The sequence below is a fragment of the Apteryx rowi genome, unplaced genomic scaffold (genome assembly GCF_003343035.1).
Source record: "Apteryx rowi isolate R43461 unplaced genomic scaffold, aptRow1 scaffold_86, whole genome shotgun sequence".
NCBI lineage: Eukaryota > Metazoa > Chordata > Aves > Apterygiformes > Apterygidae > Apteryx > Apteryx rowi.
The window spans coordinates 713840-726824 of record NW_020451160.1 but is presented as its reverse complement, the minus strand read 5'-3'; the positions used below and the strand labels follow the sequence as shown (position 1 = coordinate 726824).

The window sequence follows — 12985 nt, the reverse complement described above, 5'->3', positions numbered from 1 at the left end:
GGGGTTGCTCGGGGCCTCCGCGCTGCGGACGCGCCGTGGCGGGGCCGGGCGCCCTCCTGTACGCGCCCCGCGGCGAGGGGAGCCCCGCTGGCCTGCGCCCTCGGGAGCGCTGCAGGGCGGCCGCACCTGGCGGGAGACCGCCTCGGCGCGAGGGTCGGCGCGCCGCTGAGGAGCTGCCCGTGGACGAGCTACGGGAGCGAAGCTTCGCTCGTGCGTGTGAGAAGCATCCCGAGTGAGAGGTTGCACACACCCCCTTTCCCGCGGGGTAATACTGGAGGCGCTTGTCACGTTCCCTCCTTTTCTTGTACTGCTGAAACGTGATTCCTCAGCGAGGAAAACATATTTAGCGTGTGTTACCTCCATCGTTAGAGAGAGCTTCTCAGGGAAGGGTTTATGCCTTCCCTAACCAAAAATATCGTTACGGTGCGTTGTCCCAAGGATGTACAACCTCTTAGAGTTTGCACTTAGTGTTCTTGGCCAGCGATAAGTTGTTTGAGTTGGAAGTTACGGCGATAAAAGTCATTGCTCCTTTTGTGATAGGAGGAACTGGGTGAATTGAGCGAGCAGAGCCTCTGTGAGGCTGGGTTAGTGATGGGAATGTAATGGATGGAAATAGCTCMGGTGGTCCCTTGCAGCCTTCAAAAAAAAAAAAGTTTGGAACTGTTCTTTGTCAAAACAAAATATTTCTGCTGAACTGTCCACTCTTATCATTTCAGGGTGTTGTCCACATACAGAAAAAACGTAGAACAAATTACCCCTATCTCTCACTTGTGTTGATGCCCCCACCCAAAATGAGAAGGGCAGGTTCAGCATGCGGTTGGTGTTGTATTCTCTTAGTTTTCTTAAAGTTGATGATGGAAGTGGGAACGAGGGAAGTTCTTCCTTGTGTTTACACTGCAATATACTGAATAAAAAGAGCTACAGAGATGTAAAGGCATAACACCATACAACCCCGGTGTCTACTAGAGGGATAATGGACTATTTTACGTCCTCATGCTTCAGTTTGTTAGGAGTATCAAGGCTCTAGCAGAATGAGGGATTTTAGGTTTTGTTCCCATTGTGAAGAACCTGTTGTGATCTTCAGGGACCTGGCAAGTCATAGCCTTACAGATTACTTTATTTCTGGTTGTGTCTACAGTTAGATAGCCTTATAGAAACAACTGAAATGAAGGAGTCTACTAGGACTATTGCTGTAGTGATAAAAGAGAGTACAGGAACCTGCCTTTAGAGATGGAGTGTCACCAGAGGCAGAGAAACAGTCATCAAAAAGGAGAGGGAAACATCCAGGTGACAAGGAGATTGGGTATGGAGATTATAAGTACATTAAGTAGAAGAAGAAGAAGACAACATAACTAAGCATGATCATGGAAGCAAAAGACAAGGATATCAAAAATTAGGAAAGAAACACTGGAAAAGAGAGTTCAGGAAACAGGAAGAGAAGAAGGAAGACCAGGACCCAGTAGCTGAAAAGAACAAGGGAAGAAAATGGAACCGTATGGAACAAAGGTGGTGGTGTAATTAGCTTTCTTCCAGAGGGCAAAACGCTTATTTTCAAATGAATGCTAAAAATACTTCAGGGAAAACAGTTGCAGGAATGCTGAATAACCATAAGTGAAAGATGGGTTTGGGGACTGCAGAGTGCCAACAGTGAGATGCGACCCATACTTTGAAAGTCTTAGAAGATCTGTACACTAGGTCACATYGTATTATAAACCTCCTTCTGCTAACGTATGGGAACTTATTTGGTGGTCACTCATGTGCACAAGTTGTATGCTGTCAAAATGTAAACATTTCCCCCCCCCCTTTTTTTTTAAATATAGTTTGTTTCCATCAAATGACATGAAGGTTACAAGTTGAAAACTCAAATAGGCTTAATTATCTGCATACTTTGCTATTCCCTGGGGACAGGCAATCTGGTACTGGGGATCTCTGTCTTGGAAAACTTTGGTTGTATCTATTAGGAAATGTTCCAATTTTCATATTAGTATCAACTTCTAAATTCTTGGTATTATTTGCATGAGGTTTTTTCTTTTTTTAGGTACTTTGAACTCTGATTTTATGTCATGTCAGGAAGCCTTTATATTTGTTCTAGATCTACAGCAAAAGAAAATCTGGGAAAAAAAAATTACTGCTGGTATCCCACACCTTTGGCACTGAGTGTTTGCCAGCAGAAGAGCCTAAAAAGAACCTCTTTGATGGTGTCCTTAGTAGCAGTTGTAGTGTGCAGCTAGACACTCTTGGAGACCAAGTCATTTTGGTATATGCTAAAGTTCCCTATTTAAATATGAATGCCATATTTTTTGCCTGGGGATCTGGTATCTCTTTGTAGAATTCAAGTGAATAATCCAATAACCCGCAGAGAACATAACAGCAATTGCTGAGTATTGTATTAGAGGTTTCTGGGTGTGATGGTTCCTCGCAATTCCCCTGCTATTGCAGTAGGCTGAGGTCAGTGCGTTGCTCAGAACAAACCCATGAGATGGGCTCGGTTCTCGGGGACCTGCAGACTGGGCTGGATGTGGTCTGCTCCAGGGCATGTGCTGTGCAGGCTTTAGTTGGTGGTTCGTAGTGGGAAGTGGATTTGGTTTGTGTACGTTCTGTCAAACCTCAACTAATTTTAAGTGTTGGCTTTGCACCATTTCTTAAGTCTAGCTGGCATAGTTATTTCTGTATGTATCTCTGTCTTTAATGTGTTACGTGCGAATGTGAATGAAGGCAGAGTTCAAAGAAACTGAAAGCAGGTGGTCAGTCTTTAAGAACTGTAGATACCATGTACTATTGTGTAGTTTTGCTTTGATGCAGTCTATCCATTTGGCTCTTGCGGTCTTCGTTGGTTCTCAGAGAGGCTGGGCTCCTTTTAATTGTGGATTGTAAAGGTTGTATCCATTGCTTGAGCGTTTATTGATCTCACAAAATTTAGATAAGTGAATGTTCAGATGAAGATATATATTAACCCATTTGATTAAAGACTGAGAGTGCGTTCATTTTAGACTATTCGAAATACACTCAAAAGCAGTGTTGAGAGTATTTTTTGACTTTTAGGTTATAAACACTTCAAGACACAGACTTGCTGGATTTAACTCGGGCTTCCTATACTCAGGATAATTCTCGTGCATATGCCCATCTTAAATATGAGCAGCCATCCTGCAAATAAGCTTTGAGTTTCCATGTCCCACAGAGTGATCCCTTACTTGAATTCTGGGCTATGATGTCTGGGAGCATATACTGTCATTCTTCATAGTGCAGCGAGATTGTGATTATGCCTTTGCAGCGTAAAAGACAAAAACTTGTCTTTCCTTTTGCGCAAGAGGAGGAATTGTGGGAAATTCCTGAAGGATTAGTACCCTGTAAGTAGTGCTAGAATTGCATCCACACTGGGGAAGTCATGTTGGGAACCGCTGGGTTGCACTCACCCAGGCTTTATTTTACAACCATTTCTGTGCCAGCCATTTGGAAGTAAAAGGACTAGTGTACTTGAGTGAAGGGCTGTTTAAGTGGTGGTGAAAAGCAGATTGGTGCAATGCTGTAGTTATAACTCAAATTAATTCTGTATTCAAGACATATCTGTGTTGGCACGTTTTTGAACGGTGCCTTGCCTGGAGGTTTCCCAGTCTTAAATGGGAACTCTGGTAGGGCAGCAATAGAAATATTGATGAAGAAGGAATTAGCAGGATCATAGGTGGACGTGGATTTCAATGAAGAACTTACAAGGACTGTCTTATTTGTCTTAAAATCTCATGTTTACATTCTTATTCAAAAATAATCACATACAAAAACATACCCCAAAGCATTTGTAGTAGCAGAGAGTAATTCTTATCTTTTTATCAGTGGGCAGTGTCTTAAGACTGGCAGGGTGGACACAGCATGTCTCATCTCAAATGTGCAGACTGTCTGTGGACATACAAGTGAAAACCAGGTGTGTATTAAACACATTTTCAGAGAAGTTGCTACTTTTTCATAAACTGTTTGAGCTTCTAGGAGACTTAGCATTTATTTTACAAAAAGATCTGAAATGTTAAATTTTAGTTTTGACGCTCCTGAACTGGATTGTCTTCACAACCTAACAAATAGGTTTAGACTTTTTAACTTGTTTCTAAAAACCTATCTTACGTGTTCTTTTTAAACAAGCAGAACTATTAAAATATCCAACTTTTCCCATAATTTTGCTTTGGTTTACTGGTGACACCTCTTGGATCAATACAGCTGCTATAGACTTATACAAAAATAGATTCTACCCCTGTTACTTAAAAGAAAAAAAAAAAGAGCATACATTATTAGGATTCAAATGTGGTACTGCTTTTGGACATAGTTAGGAAAACACAGAACAAGCCAATACTTACAAACCAGGTCCTCACCAGCAGTCTGCTACATTGTCACCTGTAAAATGTCAGCTTTCTTCATCAGGCAGGTACAAGCTGGTTATTTATTTATTTATTCTTTAAGCCTGTGTGAACTTCACTGAACACAAGTCCATGACAAACTGTTGTGGGGATGTATGAACAGTAACAGGAAGGTGGAAGTATAAAGTACTGGAGTGTTAACAGGGAAGGCTGCATTCACAGTATGTACTTTGCCATCAAATACATACACTTGAAGCAGTCTGGAAAATGAAAGTGTAGGTTTTTCGGGTCCTTCAAAGGTTCAGTGTTGAAAGCCTGCAGCTTGGGACACAGGGCTAGTGGGCTTTGAGGGTAGTCTGGGCCTGGGCAGTAGAGGCTCCGTGCAGGGCTGCTCCGTCTTGCCGGCTACCTTGGGTGTTGATGCAATAAGGTGTTTCTCTGTGGAGTTAAAGTGAGACTGGAGCTGTGGTTTGCTAGCTACATTTATTCTTAATAAGTGAGTGCTTTTGAATATCACCACTGACACTGAATTCACATATGGATAACTGCTGTATAGGATATTCACATATGGATAACTGCTGTATAGGATATTCACATATGGATAACTGCTGTATAGGATATTCACATATGGATAACTGCTGTATAGGATATATATAAATATTTTGCAGAGGGTGAAAGCTCTGTGGATGGTTTTGACACTTTCGGAACTAGTTTTGGTCTGATTAGGCTTGGTATTTCAAAAATTCAATACTCTCTGAAAGAAAGCTTTAGAGAGGAGAAGGACCGAGTCATTCAAAATTGTTCTAACATGGAAAATGGTTCTTCCRATTTGTATTATATTAATGCTTATGCATTCTTTATGTCAGTGTATAGGGTAATTTTGTGTGATGTGGGGAGACGAATGTGAAAAAATGATTATTTTGGAAAACCTCTGAACTTTGAGTTTCCACGTATCAATTTTTGTTGTTTTGTGTTTTTTTTTAATTGTCTAATATTTTTATATTATCTTTATTTTAAGTGAAATTCTGTCAGAATCCAATATTTTTCTTTCTCTAGATCTATTCTTTCCACGAGAATAAAGCTTTTTATTTTCTATGAGCAGCTAAAATGTGCAGCCTTGTTACAAACAGTACAACTAGTGTCCTCTGGAAAGTCTTCTGCGGTGGCTTAAGGTATTTCTGTCTAGTGGTTTGTTAGATGTTACCACCCCTATAACAGGGCGGCAGAAAGGAGCGTGTCRGTACGTCAGCTGATTCAGCTTACCGCTTGGCATGTTAGCACAGGGTAACTGGTGCTGGTAGATTGTAGTAATACGCCAGGCTGTGACCTGGGGCAGCTGGAGAGCAGGCACCATGTTCTCCTCCGTTAACCCTGTTATAGGGAGCAGTAACTTCAGTCGTTTATTTTGCTTCTCTCCCAGGAGCAATAGTGTGTTAAATTGCTGCATCTAGGTTCGTGAGAACCTCCTTGTCAGGTACGTTCGTTTTGAGAGGATGCCTGGGTTGTGTTTTGCCCCTTCTGTAAAACTCTTTGGTTAACTACTTCTCTCTGCTTTTTAAAAACTTCATGGATCGTTTTAGAAACACAAGAGGGTAGGGCTGAAAGAGGAGAGGTTGCCTAGTTCATCCCTTTGCCTAAGAGTGAGGCAATTTTAGCGATTTCTGTTATAAAAATGTATACTTTTGGTATTCAGCACATCACTTGCAAATTGGATAAAAAGTTGTTATTGAAAGCTCTGCCTCGTGCATAGGCAGAGCCGACTGCCCAGCAGTTCCTTTCCTGTCCCGAGTTAATGGATGACTATGTGCTAGCAGGCTGTAGAACAAGAGGAATTAGCTGCATTTTTTCTGTACTTCATTGGGAAATAGTTTCTTTTGTATCAGGTCAATAAAAATACACAGACTGACAGGGAATATAGGGAGTTTGTTAAAGGCTTGTACTTTCCCGAACTCCACCTTGTGATGACAACCAATTTAGATCCCTGTGATAATTTTCTCAGCAATCTCTATCCTTTCTTGCGTATTTTGATCAGTACTTGATGCAGTTAATACCAGTTTGACACTTGAAATATCAGTCAGAATGAATGTCCCTTTAAAATGAATAGCAACAGTCTCTTTTCTTTAGTTTGTTTCAGGTTTTCTTCTGACTCATGCATTTTTTTTTTTTTCCTCCCTGTAGTATTCAGTTCATGCTTAGAAGGTTATTGTTACAACAGGAAAAGTTCTAGGTTTTCCTTGAAAGAAAGATATCAATGGTAAGTGCCAAAATGCAATGATGGTGGTAATGTGCTAGCTCACTGAGATGCTGGATACTGGCCTGACTTTTATCACTTATCAAAAGTCATAGACATTAAATAGAATATAGTTGCTAGAATACATGCAGAAGGGGAACTTATACCGAGTTTGTGATCAGACAAGAAAAATCTTAGGTCATCCCTAGYTATCTTGTTGATCAGAACTACGGCTTATTAAGAATGATTGCACTGTTAATTGCAGTTAACAATTAGACTTGGATTTTTTTATCACCGTATGCCCATAATTTCCTTTTAGATTAGTAAGCAGTTGTGCTCATACTGAAGAGAGAATAGTTTTTTGAGTCTATACCTGATGAGTATCTTAAAAAAACCTAAATGAATTAAAAAATCAGTAGTGTTTTACTTCATCTTCAGCATGTGACTGTAGTTCAGAAAGAAGGCTGTTCATCAGTCCCTACTTGATATGCTCAGAGGTCCATTTTTTTTCCCCCTCTAACTTTCAATAGTCTGTGAGCTTTCRTTAAGAGCACTCGAATATTACTATCATAACAGAAACAAAAACAGTTCAGATGCCCCAGGGCAATTGGGCGGCTTTGCAGCAACACAAAACATGTTTGCAAGCCTAAAATATCTCAAGAGTGCCACTCTTAAGATTTATYCAGATATTGGTTAGTCAAAATGGAAAATGAGAAGTCCTGACTTATCTTGGGATTTGACTGTTTTCCACTTTGTGAAGAAGAGCTAGTATACGTGTTGATGTTGTCAGTGTACCTGTTTGAAGTGGGGTCTGGCATGGCGTGGTATAAAGGTGCTCCTTTGGACCAGTCTGCTCGTGTAGCGCTTTCGGTCCGAGGTGCACCTTTCTTCTGGAGCCTCGAAAGAGTCCACTGGGCTATAGCAGACGCAAAGTATGATTTGAGCGCTGAGTGGAAGAGTAAATCAATTGAATGGCTAACGTTGATTCTTTAAAATCAACCGGTAAGAGTCGGCTTTTATCTTTGTGCTGGCACATGCGTTACAGGATGCAGGTTCATGCTTGCTAGGTAATCACCATGTTTTGCTTCAAACTTGCAACAGAAAATGTCTGTTCACAAATGTAGGTCTTTCCAAAGAGGCTGCTGCTGCAAATCTGGTTGRCACTTAACCTGAAAAGAAGCAGATTGCATTTCATTTTCAAATGTGGATTAGTCTGGATTAGAGCACTATAGATCAGTCACTTCTTGTGGAGTTTTGGTTTTATGTTTTTGGTTCAAYGTAAGTATAGATCTTCAGACAGTTCAGGTAATATGTTAAAACTGGTGTGAGTATGGGGCTGCAATTGATCTCTGAGTCACTTATTAAATCATGAAGGTTCCTGACATGGTCAGGCAAGAAAGACTACTGTGCTTGTATTTGTGAAACATCTCTGAAACAAGTAAAAAATCTGCAGCTGAAAGCCAGAGCAATGTAATGGCTTGTATGGAAATAATTTTTCTGAAGTAGTCTTTATAAATTCTTGCATGCAATGTGTTTTGTTTCAGGGAACTAGCAGAGTGAGTAACACAACTTTTCAAACAGCCCAGCCCTGTTCCCAGCCTTCGCTAGCGTTTCTACGATTGGTAGCCCTGGGTAGGCTTTGTTAGTGATTAAATCAATGGTGAGAGGTACGATGTTGTTTTTTTTTTTTAAAAAAAAAAAAAAATCCTGGAAGTTGGGATTTTAATTTATACAGCACAGGACATCTGTGTATTATTCAGTCTTTAATTCAATGTAGTCTAGTCCAGCAAATCTGATGTTTATTAACTCCATTTTAACTCTGCATTTCTACACACTCCATGGGCATTCTCCACAAGTTTGAGATATGCTGCAAATACTAAAGCTAGGATAAAGAAACATCATATACCTGATCCAGTTCATATAAGACAGAAAATTTATATGGATAAAATCTAAATAAATTACCATAACAGATAAGCCTGTGGATGGATGTTTTTGCTAAGTAAWTATCAGTAAAGTAGTTAACTGCTCCTGTTTAAACATGTATTCATATACTGTGCTGACGAACCAGATGTAAATTTTCACTAGCCTACAGCTGTCTAGATCCAGTGATCTGGGCAGCTGTAGGCTAGCATTTACAGTATATTCACATCACTGAAACAATTAGGCTCCATTCACATTTTATTGAAAAATAGTGATTTCAGTATGATCCAATTTTCATAAACTCAGCACTTGCCCAGGTGCTGCAGGGAAGAATTAATGGCAGCTAAACAGTTTGTAGAGCAGAAACCAACCTGCAGACTGATGAGGGTTGTCTAAATTGGGGGTGAGCCATGTTTGAAAATAGGGAGGCTTATTTTAGGAACAGCTCTGTTGTTTACATAAACTAACAGTGTTGAATTGAAAAGATGTCATTTAAACTTGGCAGAAGTTGATGTGTTTTTAAAACACTGCATGAACTGTCCAAATGCTTAGTTAATTTTAAGGTCATGTCAAGTAATACATATTCCTGCCTAACTAATTTGGGAAGAAGAGATCAAACCTGAGGAAATGTAAAGGCAGGCTTTATGTAGAGTTCTGGAGCATGATTAGTGGCTCTTAAGGACACATCTCTGAAATGCAGCGCAGTTAAGTGTTTGCATATGCCTATACTTGGACTGTTTTAATTTAAAAAGTGAAATCTCTGTGTAAACACATACTTGTGCTTAAAATGGATTTTATGGGTATAGCTTGGTCGCATACATCTCACGGTCCACCGACGCAACAGGTTGTGCTCTTAAGAGTGCGCACAGCCAAAAAACATGATTCAAATTGTTTTCCTCATCGGGTTTGAATGGCACAGCTCTCTGTATGCCTAAGGGTACACAGCCCAGGTGAAGACTGAACAAAAACCCCTTTCCCTTGACGCCCGTAGACGCTAACACAGTGTAATTCAGTGAAGCTTGTGTCTTGGCTGCTGACAGATGTGATAAATGTGTGGATTTTGTTGAGTAAACTTTAGATTTGAATGCCCCAATTTTCTTTCCTCATCAACATAAAGCTTTGGTGAGCTACTTAGCTGCAACGTATTTCTCTCGAAATAAAGCTACTTCTGGCTATAATGGTGGAAACCTAAGAATGTCTTGCCTAAAATTGGTGCAAGCCTCTCTGCCTTGATTGGTTGACGTGATACTGTGGTTGACATGATATTGTAGTATTTATCTCTTGGGTTTGTTTTTTTTTTCCTTAGTTTGTCAGTATAGACAAGACACAACTCCTTGTGTCAGTGRAATTTTTCTTTTCACTAAAAAATCTCATAATGATTTGCGATAGCTGCTGACACATGTTATTTTTAGCCTGGCCTTTTGCAGTCACTCTGTTTAAGTTCTCGTCTATAAAGTGGTGGTAACGTGGTTCTTCTCTCATAGTGGAACTGATTAGTTGCGTCRCTGTCCACCCCATGATATACTTTGAAATCCAAAAATAGAGATACAGTAGCAATCAGGCTAGTGTTGAATATGGCTATTGTGTTTTGTCCTTAGCTTTCTGTGATCTAGCAGTCTGTGCTTTGGCTTCTGTAATGCACACTATGCTTTGGAATTTATTTGTAAGCTTCTGGCTTGACTTTACTTGTGAAATTATTCGGATGCCTAGAAAAAGGAAAACCTGAGTGCTACCTACCTATTTCTGTAGTGAAAACTGGGAGAGCCAATAAGCATGCCATGCTCTGTGGATTTGAGCAGTGCTCTTTTGATCACTGAGATACACCATGAATTACGTGAACTTTTAAAACAAACAAACAGAAAACCCACAACAAAACAAGCCCAACTCCATGCATCTATAATAAGTCTTTTCAACTTTCGCTTTCTGTATTTGCCCTTAGACTGACATTATTGTCAAGCCCTAATGGAGAAGGGGAAATCTAACAGCTTTAAAATCATACAGTGCTGTCTGCTGTGTGACCTTTTTCCAGTTGATGGTTCAATTTATTTAGGTGATAAAGAAAACACTGAGGCATGTGAAGTCTATCTTCTTGACAGATGTGAGCTTACTGAAACTTTTTCCTCATCCTTTTCTCCTTCCCCACGTTCACAATCAGCCTTTTGTTTTTATAGAGTGATGCATTTATTTTTCTTTGAAGTTTAAATGCTTTCTAATCTTTTCAAGGTTTACAAAACTGCCCTGGCTGCTGACAGCATGGGAAGGCCAATAGACTAATAATTGTTGAGATGTACGGAAAAAGAGAGAAGTGAGCATTTTATGTCAAGTGAGGCATGGAGTATTCAAAAGCCCTTCTTCGTTTGGGGTGAAGGTTTGATCAGCTATGTGAGGTTGCATTGGAAAATGCTATTAAATATGGAAAATGGGGAATTAAAAAAAAATAGCGGTGAGCCATAGTAACTAATAAAAATCACTGGTAAAAAAAATTGGTGACATCAAGTCAGAACTTTTCCTCGAATTGTGATGAAAGCCTGCAAGATCTCTGCTAGAAGCATGTTTGCTGGTCAGCTGTGACTAGTGTTGGGCTCTATTTTAATATTAGATTACAGTCAACTCATATGGAAGTAAAAAATACTGTTTGATRAAAATGAACTTGTCTTAACTACCTCTCTTATTAAAAGATGCAGACAAGGTTTCCTTGCAGAGATACAGGCAGGCTTTAAACTGGGCTGCCRGTAGTGTGAAGCTGTGGACTGGAGAATGCAGTTCTCCTGTGCCTAGTCCTGTGGAACTAGAACTGCAAAGCTGGATTGCTTGTTTCACATCTTTTCTTTTTTTTTTCCCTCCCAATTGCCAAGAAACCATGCGAGTCGAAGGCTGGGCTCCCTGTCGGGAAGCTCGCTTTGCATTGAAATGAAAGCATTTTGAAGACCCCTTGAAAATGCTGTTATCAAACCCCATCTCTGCAAGGTGTTCGGGTTCCGTGGTGGTTGGAAGCAATATAAATCCCCAACATAGGTAACTTGCTAAACTCCTCAGTATACCGAGGAATTCCAATAATAATAATAAAAGCACCTCCTAGTAGCCCTGTGGATTTGTCGAGATGTGTAAGGGTGTTATAAGGACTTGCCCATGCAGAGAAATTGACTGAATAGCTGTTCCAGAATATCCATTCTGTCCCAATTATTTTGGAATGACACTATTCTTTAAATCTCCATTTTTTTTCTCTTATTCTGGAATATCCTCTTTGCCCTAAGGGCAAAAACTCCTGAGCAATGTCAGAAGTGCATATCTTCCCCCCCCGCCCCGTATCAGTGATATGTTAAACGAAAGGTGCGTTAGTAGGATTTTTATTGAGTATCCTGTTGGAATAAGTAGATTCTGTCATGCACCACTGACTCATTTCAATCGGAATACCACAGTTCAGTAAAGGAAAGTAATTGAGTCATGGGTTTCTTTACTTAAAGTGTGTATGATATCATCTTTTGCAATAAAATTTTATGAGGGTGAAATGAATTTAGCTGATTAAGTATGGACAGCTCTCTTCCTCTTCCGTTGGCCTGGCTCTTTGAGCTTAAAAAGAAAAGTAGCAGTTTTAAAATTATTTTTTTAATAGATGAGCCTTATTGAATTAGAAACATGTATATCTGTGGTTAGATGTTTTCTCCTGGGTTTAGCAATGCTGCCTACTCTGCAAGCAGTGTGTTGGGTGAGCGCTCACTGCTTTACTTCAGATAACTTTATCTGTGTTAGTTCAAACCACTCATTTAAACTTTGAAGCTAAGTTAGTGATTTTTTTTTCTTTTTCTTTTGCTTAAACTGAATTAAGAAAACTTTGCAGTGTGCTGTCTGCACAGATCAGTGGTGATAGGAGCTTCCAGCAAAAGGAAGCTGATGACCTCTCTCATCCAGACAGCGGTATTTGGAAGATTCTCTTCCAAATGTCTGTCTCCAACTGAAGTCGACTGGAACCATCTGAGACCTTAGGAAAAGGTCTACAACATAGCATAGCCTCTTGCAGGCCTGCCTGAAACAGCAGGATGAGACCGATGAAGAAGTGCCAGCAAAAGCCCCTAGCATTCGCATGTACTTCTGTGCCGATAAAATTGTGTTTTTGCCAGCATGGTTTACTGTGCTGGGAGGGGAAGGCAGACGGGACTGAAATAAACAGTGATGGCAGAAGAGCATTTTCTTCCTGATCTCTATCAGGAAATTAAGCGCTGTTTGTTTTGTTTTGTTTGTTTCCTTAATTTGCAGATTTCTCAGTTAGATTCACCTCTGCTGGGCCCTTTTTGAGTAGGCTGGTACTAAGAATCTTTATTATTTTGGAATATTTTAATATTTTGGAATGACTAGCACAGGACTGAATGATGTGTCCGTGCTAGACTGGACTTTGCAGAAATGACCAGACCCTGCTCTGCGTGAATATGACCTGGGCTTATGCTCTTTGGGTTTGTTTCTCGCAACGCCGGAGCAGCTGCAGGGAGGGAGCCCTGCT

The 12985-nt window shown here is 40.2% G+C and overlaps 1 protein-coding gene across 4 annotated transcripts in view; it reads left to right on the top strand.

The window, feature by feature from the left end:
• The window catches only part of UNK (unkempt family zinc finger), a 41191-nt gene that overhangs the window by 682 nt on the left and 27524 nt on the right, over positions 1 to 12985 (top strand). The window lies entirely within an intron of this gene.